Source organism: Petaurus breviceps, unplaced genomic scaffold, assembly GCF_028583685.1.
Source record: "Petaurus breviceps papuanus isolate PSGF00001 unplaced genomic scaffold, PetGlider_PUasm1.0 90383, whole genome shotgun sequence".
NCBI lineage: Eukaryota > Metazoa > Chordata > Mammalia > Diprotodontia > Petauridae > Petaurus > Petaurus breviceps.
Window position 1 is genome coordinate 1,077,197 of NW_027187234.1, and position 8,776 is coordinate 1,085,972.

At 42.3% G+C, this 8,776-nt stretch overlaps 1 protein-coding gene across 6 annotated transcripts in view; it reads right to left on the reverse strand.

Moving 5' to 3' along the window:
• The window catches only part of KCNT1 (potassium sodium-activated channel subfamily T member 1), a 227,642-nt gene that overhangs the window by 119,640 nt on the left and 99,226 nt on the right, over positions 1-8,776 (reverse strand). The gene's annotated exons all lie outside the window — the stretch shown is intronic.

Below are 8,776 nucleotides of genomic sequence, written 5' to 3' on the forward strand. Positions count from 1 at the left end.
GAATCACTTAACTGAGGGGTATGCTGCTAAATGTTTAACTATTGGCTGGAGGGGGAGTACATATTTCACACTTTTAAGTTTAATTTTAACTATTAACATTTTCTCTATCACTTTCTTAAGTCTAGACAATCAACAACACAATAAATTTAGCCCTGATTTGTAGCATTTGCCAATGCCATTGTTCATTCTTGGGGAAACTAGGTGGTACAGTGAATAGAGCTCCAGGCCTGGAATCAAGAAGACTGAGTTCAAATCCAGCCTCAGACATTTACTAACTGTGTGACCCTGGGCAAATCAGTTACTCCTGTTTTCCTAAGTTTCCTCATCTGTGAAATGAGTTGGAGAAGGAAATGTTAAACCACCCCAGTATCCCTTTAAAAAAAAAAGACTCCAAATGGGGTCAGGGAGAGTCAGACACTACTAAAATAGCTAAACAATAATGCTCATACAGAAAATTTAACAACTGTCTCTCTTGAGCCTGGATGAATTGTCTACAACAGAACCTAAAATTAACCCCTCTGGGTCTTATTTTCCTAATTTGTAAAGAGGGAATAATATATGCACAACTTACCTCACAGGGCTACACAATGAACCCTATAAAATCCTAAACGGTTAGAGAAAAATGTGAATTTTTATTATGTTTGCTGATTAATGCAAATTCAGATAAAGATTTTGAAGTCCAAAAAATATTTTTCTCCTTTGCTTTCATACTTGAATCAAGCCTTCTTCCTCCTGAAGGTGTCTTTGGGCTAATCAGAACTTCACACAAACTCAATATAACAATCATGTAGTGATTACTACACAGGAAATCTGCAGTTGTCTCAATTTCTGATGAAATTTTAGCTTAGAATGTCCAAGCTGGAATCACTGTTAGAGAGTATCTAATCCCTTCAAGTTGCCAATGAGAAATGAAAAAAAAAAACTTTTCTCTAATGGCACAGACATTGCCAGTTAGTGGCAAAGTCAAGAATCATAGATTATAGGTTGACAGCTGAATAGGTCCTTATTGGTTATCTTGTCTAGCCCTCTCATTTTTAGATGAAGTAATTGACATTGATAGAGGTTAAGTGATTTGTCTGAGATCACACAGGTAGGAAGTATCTGAGGTATCAGAACTAGAACCCATGTACTCCATGTACTCAAATAATTCAAACCTAGCATTCTTTTCACTGTGTCACATTACCTCTAAAACCCAGGATTCTGGGTTCCTAGTCCAGGGCTCTTTCCATTATGCCAAGTTGTCTTTATCTCATAGCAATGGGAATCTATAGTATAGGGACAGTGGGGTCAGCAGCTGAGGGCAGCCATATCTCATGTAGAAATTGCCTTGTTTTTTTAGCCTCAGAGGTGGGAGGAGAAAAAGTAAACACAAGATAATCTCAGGTGCTGAACACAGACTTGGACATACAGGCTGTCTCAGGGAATATGTATAGATTGGTATGCAGAAATGTGTCTCAGGGAATAAAGGCAAATGAGAACATAGCTTAGCAAGTAGGATCCTAAAATAAGAAGTTTCAGAGGAAGAGAGCAAAAAGGAGTTAAATGACTTCTCTCCCTCTCCCTCTTCCTCTTCCTCACCCTCTCCCTCTCCCTGTCTCTCTCCCTGTCCCTCTCCCTGTCCCTCTCTCCCTATCTTCCCCTCCTCTCTCTCTGCCTCTCTCTCTCTCCCTATCTCCCCCTCTCTTGCTCTGGGTGAATGACTCCAGCCTACAGCTCAAATGCTCATGGCTTCTATCAGCTTGTAGCCCACATTAACCTCTTGCCACATCCAACTTTGAGAAGGCAACTTTCAAAGTACACAGGGAATGAACTTAAGACAAAGTGCTTGGGGGTTCTGTAAACACAGCCTGGCTCTCCTCTCACCCAGCTCTCCCTTTCTTCACTGGACTAATAGGTCAAATGTCACAGCTGTAGTCATAGAAGTATGGGGTAGAAAGGAAGCTTTCTGAATGAGAAGAAAACCCTTCCTACTTCCAGGCCAGATTAAAACAACTGCCTAGAAGAAAGATTTGTTTGCAATCCACTTTTAATGAAGGTCTTGAACTCTTCTGACCCCTAATGCTGTTCATCCTTCCAAATTGGATTCTATTCCTACAAACTCTATGGTACTACCCATACTTGTCTCTCTTGTTAGAATAAGAAATATCTGGTCTCAAAATTATTCACTCAATTATACTGTGGAGCTATGAAAAGTCATGGGCCTCAGTTTCCCCATCTATAAAGTAAGGTGATTGAACCAAGTTCAAAGGATCATAGATTTTGAGTTGTAAAGGACTTAAAAGATCATCTTATCTAATCCCTATGACTTTAAATATGAGGAAACTGAGACCCAGAGGTGATGACTATCCAAAGGGTACACAGGTATTAAGCAGAAGAGCCGGGATGTTAACTTAGATCCTCTTGCTCCAAATCTGGAACTCTGTGGTCCTTTAGCTCTGCCTAATTCTGTGATACAATAAGATGGTTGACACTAATGTTCTTTTCCTAGCATAAATTATGACTTGTATTAGGGGAATGAGCAAGGAATGACCTCTTTAGACTAGGATGGGTAGATATGCTGTATGATAATAATCCCTCACATTTGTACACTCATGTATACTTTTTGAAGTGAGATAGATGAACACTGAGGTTACCTCCAACTCTAACATTCTGGGATTCTGAGATATGCATGAATAAATTTAATCTTAACAATTGTATGATGTAGTAGGGGATGTATTAATGCCCCCATGTTGCAGATGTGGGAACTACAGTCATGAGTCATGTGCTTTGCCCCTATTGCAGCAGAACCAGGACTGGATTCCAAGGGACTTGGTGCTCTTCCCGTGGCATCATGCTGAGCCTGTTGGTCAGTGACAGACTCTAATAATAACAGCAAGCCTTTATACTTAGATGGAGAGTTAGAACTCTTATAGCATTTATGTATATTATTTCCCTTGGTCCTCACAATAGCCCTGAGAGGGAGGTAGGCAGGGTATCCTTATCCCCACTTGACAGATGAGTTACCTGAGGCTCCAACAGGTTATTTGCCCAGAGTCACATAGTTAGTGGCAGAGACTCAGATGTCCAGTTTCCTCTCTATGGCTCTTTCCATTCTGCCAGACTGTTTGAGAAAACCACCCTCTCTCTTTCAGGAAAAAATTATTAACTATGGAGCATGAAGCAAATATGGAAGAGCTGCCTTCTTACTTGACACTCAGCAGATGGCTGGTGGTGGCTCATCTTTTCCAGGGCCAGACCAATTGAGCACAGACCAGGAAGCTGTTTTCATGTAATCAATCATTACCACATGTAATGGGTCCCAAAGGTTCTAGTGGCCCCAAGTATCTTCCTCCTTTAACCTCCCAAAGCGCTATCACCTTTTTTTTTCTCCTTCATACATGACATTTTGGAATTTCCACAATAAGTTTCACTGTGAGTTAGGAAGCAAAAGAAAAAGATAGTTCTTGATCTCAGGTTGGGGAGAGAAGATTCATATAAGAAGATTGACCCTTTCCTTCTCTCTTGTAAGCTCCTTGAAGTCAGAGACTATGTCTTATCTTATTTCAAAGCTTTGTAATAAAAGCAACTCACATTTATATGGTAATTGAAGACTAGTAAAATAATTTACAAATGTCTCATTTGTAGAATATAGAAAAGTGCCATTTACACACTTGAGTTTAATAAATGGTAGACTTATGGGGTGGCCAGGTAGCACAGTGAGTAAGAGCACCAGCTCCAGTGTCGGGATGACCTGGGGATCGAATCTGGGCTCAGATACTTAGCACCACACCCAGAAATAACTGGCCGTGTAACCTTGAGCAAGTTACTTAACCCTGATTGCTTTTAAAAAATGGTAGACTTAAATTAGAAAACAATAGTGGACATTTATGGAGTTAGTGTGTGTCTGGTGAGATAGTAAATGTAGTGAAAAGAGGCAAGGAGGTTTGAATTTTGTCCATGCCGCTAACAAATTATATGTCCTTGGGCAAATAATTTTTTCTTCTTTTGGGCTTTTATTTCTCCATATATAAAAGGAGGGCAGCAGACTAGAGAATCTCTAAAATTCTTTCTAGTGCTACCATACTGTGAACCTCAATTGTGTAAGTTTCTAGAAGGAAAGATCATTGTGGGCTCTCAGGTAGTCAGGGAGGGCTTCATGAGACTTGAATCTAGGGGACCAGCACATATATCTGAACACTATTGCTAGAATCATTTACTTCTGAGACTGATGATTTCACCATGTATTGCTCTCTCTGTGAACTCGATGCCCAAACTCTAGAGGTGGTCATACATTATATCCTAATGAAGACTCCGCAGAATTCAGATATTTTGGGTTTTGCAGCAATTTACAGGAAGAGAAACACTTGTTATTCTCCAGTTCCCCAGGTTATTTGGTTTCCCCAGAACATCTCAAAATTCTAGGCAGCTGCTAGCCATGAGAACTTTCCCCTTCTAATTAGAGTAGCTGAGTTTGGGTCACCTATGAAGCTGAGCTCGAGGTCTGCCCTGACTGCAGAGGCCATTTGGAACTTAGAAAGCAGGCTTATACAGAAGGCACGCACAATGCCAGGAATCTAGTCTTTCATCTCTGGAATTATCCCCACATACAGGTGAGGCATTTGGGTGGGACACAGGCTCCCTGTTTTCATTCTGGCTTCCTCCTTTCTCTAAGGACAGAAAGAACATATCTTTATGTCATGCTTAGATGGCTTCCTGGTCAGGTCTCCCTGCCTTGATTTTTCAGGCATGCTTTCCGACTCTTCTTCCTAAACTTTCTTTATCACATTATTTCCCTTGACCAAGAACCTTCAATGACTTGCCCACTGCATCATTTAAATTACTTAGTCTGCCACTTAATTACTGCTACCCCCCATGCAACCCCTCTTTATAGCTAATCTCAATTCACCTGCTCCCTCTAACAAATCCTCTCTATTCCACACAAGCTGCTCTCCCTCTTCCCCACTCCCACCCCACTCCCTATGCTAAACTCATTCCTACCTTGATGTCTTTGCTGTTCATCTCCTGTCAGCATGGAATGCCCTCTTCCTTTCTAATAAATTTCCAATTCTTTCTAATTTCCAAATTCTTTCCAATAAATTCCAATAAAATCCCATCCATTAAGACTCACTTCAAACTCTACCTCCTCTGTAAAACCCTCCTGGACTATCCTGATCCCAAGTGATGTACATTTAGAACCAACCAAATCCCTGACAGTACAGTGTCAATTCAGTTCCATTCAATAAACATTTGTTAAGTACTGCTATATGGAAGGCAGTGTACTAAGCATTGGGGAGGCAAATATGAAAAACAACTTCCTCCCCACACTCAGGGGGTTTATACGCTAATAGTATCCTCTAAATATTTCATTTAAATGCAAAAAGATTCCTGTTTCTACAACTTAACCAAAACTTTTTTAGGGCTAGGGCTGTTTTTCCTTTTCAGTTCTCCCTATTTGATAGAGGCAGCATGACTAGGAAATAGAGTGCAGGATTGGAATTGGGAATACCGGGGGTCAAATCCTACCTCTGACATTTACTAACTGGATGACCTTGGGCAAGTCACTTAACCCTTATTTGCCTTCACCCCAAGAGCTGACATGCTGAATTCATTAAGATATCTTTTTTTTTTAAGGCAATTGGGATTAAGTTTTGCTCAAGGTTACACGGCCAGTTATTTCTGGGTGTGGTGCTAAGTATCTGAGCCCGGATTCGATCCCCGGTCTCCCGACTCTGGGGTTGGCGCTCTAATTCACTGTGCCACCTGGCCGCCCCCAAGATATCTTTTGTATATTCTCAAAGCTATATTAACATTCTTCTTTCATTGTGGCATGCAGGTGATCCTGGGTTTACCATAGCTATGTCTGTGTGACAGCCCAAGCTGATCCTATCAAGCTAGAGAGGTTTGAGTAAAGGACTGGCCAGTGACTGAACCTGTTATCTGAGGAACTTTTATAATAAGATAGAAGTACAGAGACATTCACCACCAGAAGAATGGTCACCAGGCAATGTTTTTGACTATAACAACTCACTGAACTTCTATTAAAACTGAATCCCTAGGGGGAGTATCCACATTTATGGAATCACAGAAACAGAACCTAGACACTTTAATCTCTGCCAGCCTCAGTTTCCCCTTGTGTCAAATGTGGATAACAATAGCACCAACTTCCCAGGGTTGTTGTGAGGATCAAATGAGATTATGAAGCACTTTGCAACTTTAAACACTATATAAATGCTAATTATAATTATTATTAATAATTAAAAGAGAAAACAACCTCCACCCTCATAGAACTGAAAGTCTTCTTGGGGAGATAAGACTCTTAAATATAGGGTAATGATCACATGGGGACACTGTCCCATCTGAAAATACTGGGGATCTAGCTGAAGGATATTCTTCCCCAGTTTTCTATGCCCTAGAACTATTCCTGTGATTCCTTTAATATAAGATTCATGCATAGACATGAATAAGAAGACACCACTAAGTATTCAAATCAATGGCTAGATGGTAAGCTATGGGAGTTAGGGAACAGGTGAAAGAGTAGTTCCTTGGAAGGTGAGATTGGTACTGACGTGGCAAGTTCTCCTTTGGCTCTGCAGCCTGCTTTCTCTGTCACTGCACTGGGGAGAAGTCATTGGAATCTTCATAAATAGCCTTGGTGGTAGTGGAGAAGGGATAAGAATTTATATAGAACTTAGTTTATGCCCGGCACAAATACAAGTGTTATCTCATCTCTATAGAAGTATAACCACAGGAACTGAATTAATCACATTCTTATGGCAGTTTAAGGTTTAAAAAGTGATTTCTTCATACCAACCCTATAAGAGAAATGATGATATTGCTAGAAAAGTATCAGAATCAGGATTTGAACCCAAGTCTCCTAACAGGCCACTGCCTGTTCCACCTTATCATGCTGCAGGGAATTTGATTCCAAATCTTCTGAAGGTCTTTTAGTTTCTTCATGGTAATCTGAGAAGCCCATTTCATCTATGAAGTGGCATTCAAAGAATAAAACTGAAGATGTGGGTAGGGGCAAAGATGTTTGAGAAGGGAATTCTGCCTTTACTACTGACCATCTACTATGTGACCCAGGACCACTTACTTAACCTCTCTGAGTCTTTGTTGCTTTATCTGCCCAACAGGAACACAATTTCTTGTGTGACCTCCCTCTCTGGGCAACTGTGAGGATCAAATGAGATAATGGATGAAGGAATACTTTGAGAAGAGAGCCATGTTGTAATACCAAGGGACATTAGGATCATATAGGTTGGGAAAGGGAGGCCAGCAGGATACTCTGGTTTGCTACACTACCCTCAGTGATACCATCTGCTTTAGGCATACATTGGCTTCCTGGCCTCTGTGGGAGAGACAGTAATGAATATCCATCCCACTCTCTACCCTCTAGAGCTGTGAAAGGTCATTGGCCTCCTTCCTGAGTGGGGCTGGGATTAGTCTTTGCATCCAGAGATAGTCTGATGCCCACACCATCTCCCTGATGTGTTTGTGATGGTGGCCCGGCAGGAGAGTTAGAAAACAGGGAGACTACACGATTCATGTGAGGGAGGCAGTGAAATGCCCACGAGAGCACCCAGGGATGAGAACTAGGAGACCTGGGTCCTAGCACCCATCTGTTGTATAATCTTGAGCAATTCATATTGCTTTATGGCCTCAGTTTCCCCATCTGTAAAATGGTAATAATTGTCCCTGACTTGCCTGCCACTCCTAAAGGGTTGGTATGAGTACCAAGTGAGAGAATAGATTTGAGAGTGCTTTATAGACTGCGAAACATCTTATAAATTATGAAATTGTACAAATGTCTCCCACAAGGCAGTTGGGACTTCTAGTGAGATACTGGCTATGAAAGAGTAGGAAATCTACAAGGATGCTAGGGAGGCAGGGGACTGGCACTGCCTGCCAGGAAGAAGTATCCTCCTGCAAAGCTGACCTGACAGGCTGAGCTTTTCACATAGACTGTCTTGCTGCTGTTGACTCCCTTTGGCAGCTACTTTCTCCCTCTCCCTAACACCCTCAATCTGTCACATGTGCTGAATGTTAGCTAGAGGCACCAGTGCAGCCTTGAGCCAGCTCCTAGCCTGCTCCGGGCCACATCCACAGACTCTTCCCTCTAGAATAAAGCACCTACTGCCTCCCAGGCAATGCAGTGTAGCGAAAGTCACTTCCGCTCTCTCAGCGCTGCTCAGTTCCTTCCTGCACGGCCTTTCTCCCTGGGCCATCGTTAGGATCAAGTCACAGAATGAATGTGAATGAGAGTGTACAAACGAGCACTAGTAATTATCATGAGAGGTGTCTAGGTAGTGCTCCAAGGGATTTGGCAACAACCTCGTCTATAAAAAGGGATCTAAAGCAGATAGAGAAAAGGCTAGTGCACCCTCCTCCCCACCTGCACACAACCCCCTTTTGAGCCTTCCTGGAAGGCAAGGAAGGGTTAACTTCCTTCCCCCATCCCCAGTGTAATTGCCTGGCATTCTCCATGCAAAAGCTTCTTCCCACGGTGACTAATTTGCATGGGATGGGCTAGTACCAGCCCCCAAAGCCCCATGCTCCTCTGGCACTGGGAGATGGGTGGGTGGGAGGGAAGCTAGAGCCCCAGAAGTGGGGAGGAAGGTGGCCCTAAAAGCCCATGGAAGGGCAATAGGAAGTGTATTCTCTGCAGCCCCCACTGCACCTTCCCATGGCATTTCTTTTCCCCCTCTCCTACATGCTTCCTTCAGGTGGGATACTGGGTTTATCTGTGTGCTAAGGCAATGATGAAATGGCATAACCCCTTCTAGTGGGTCTCCTC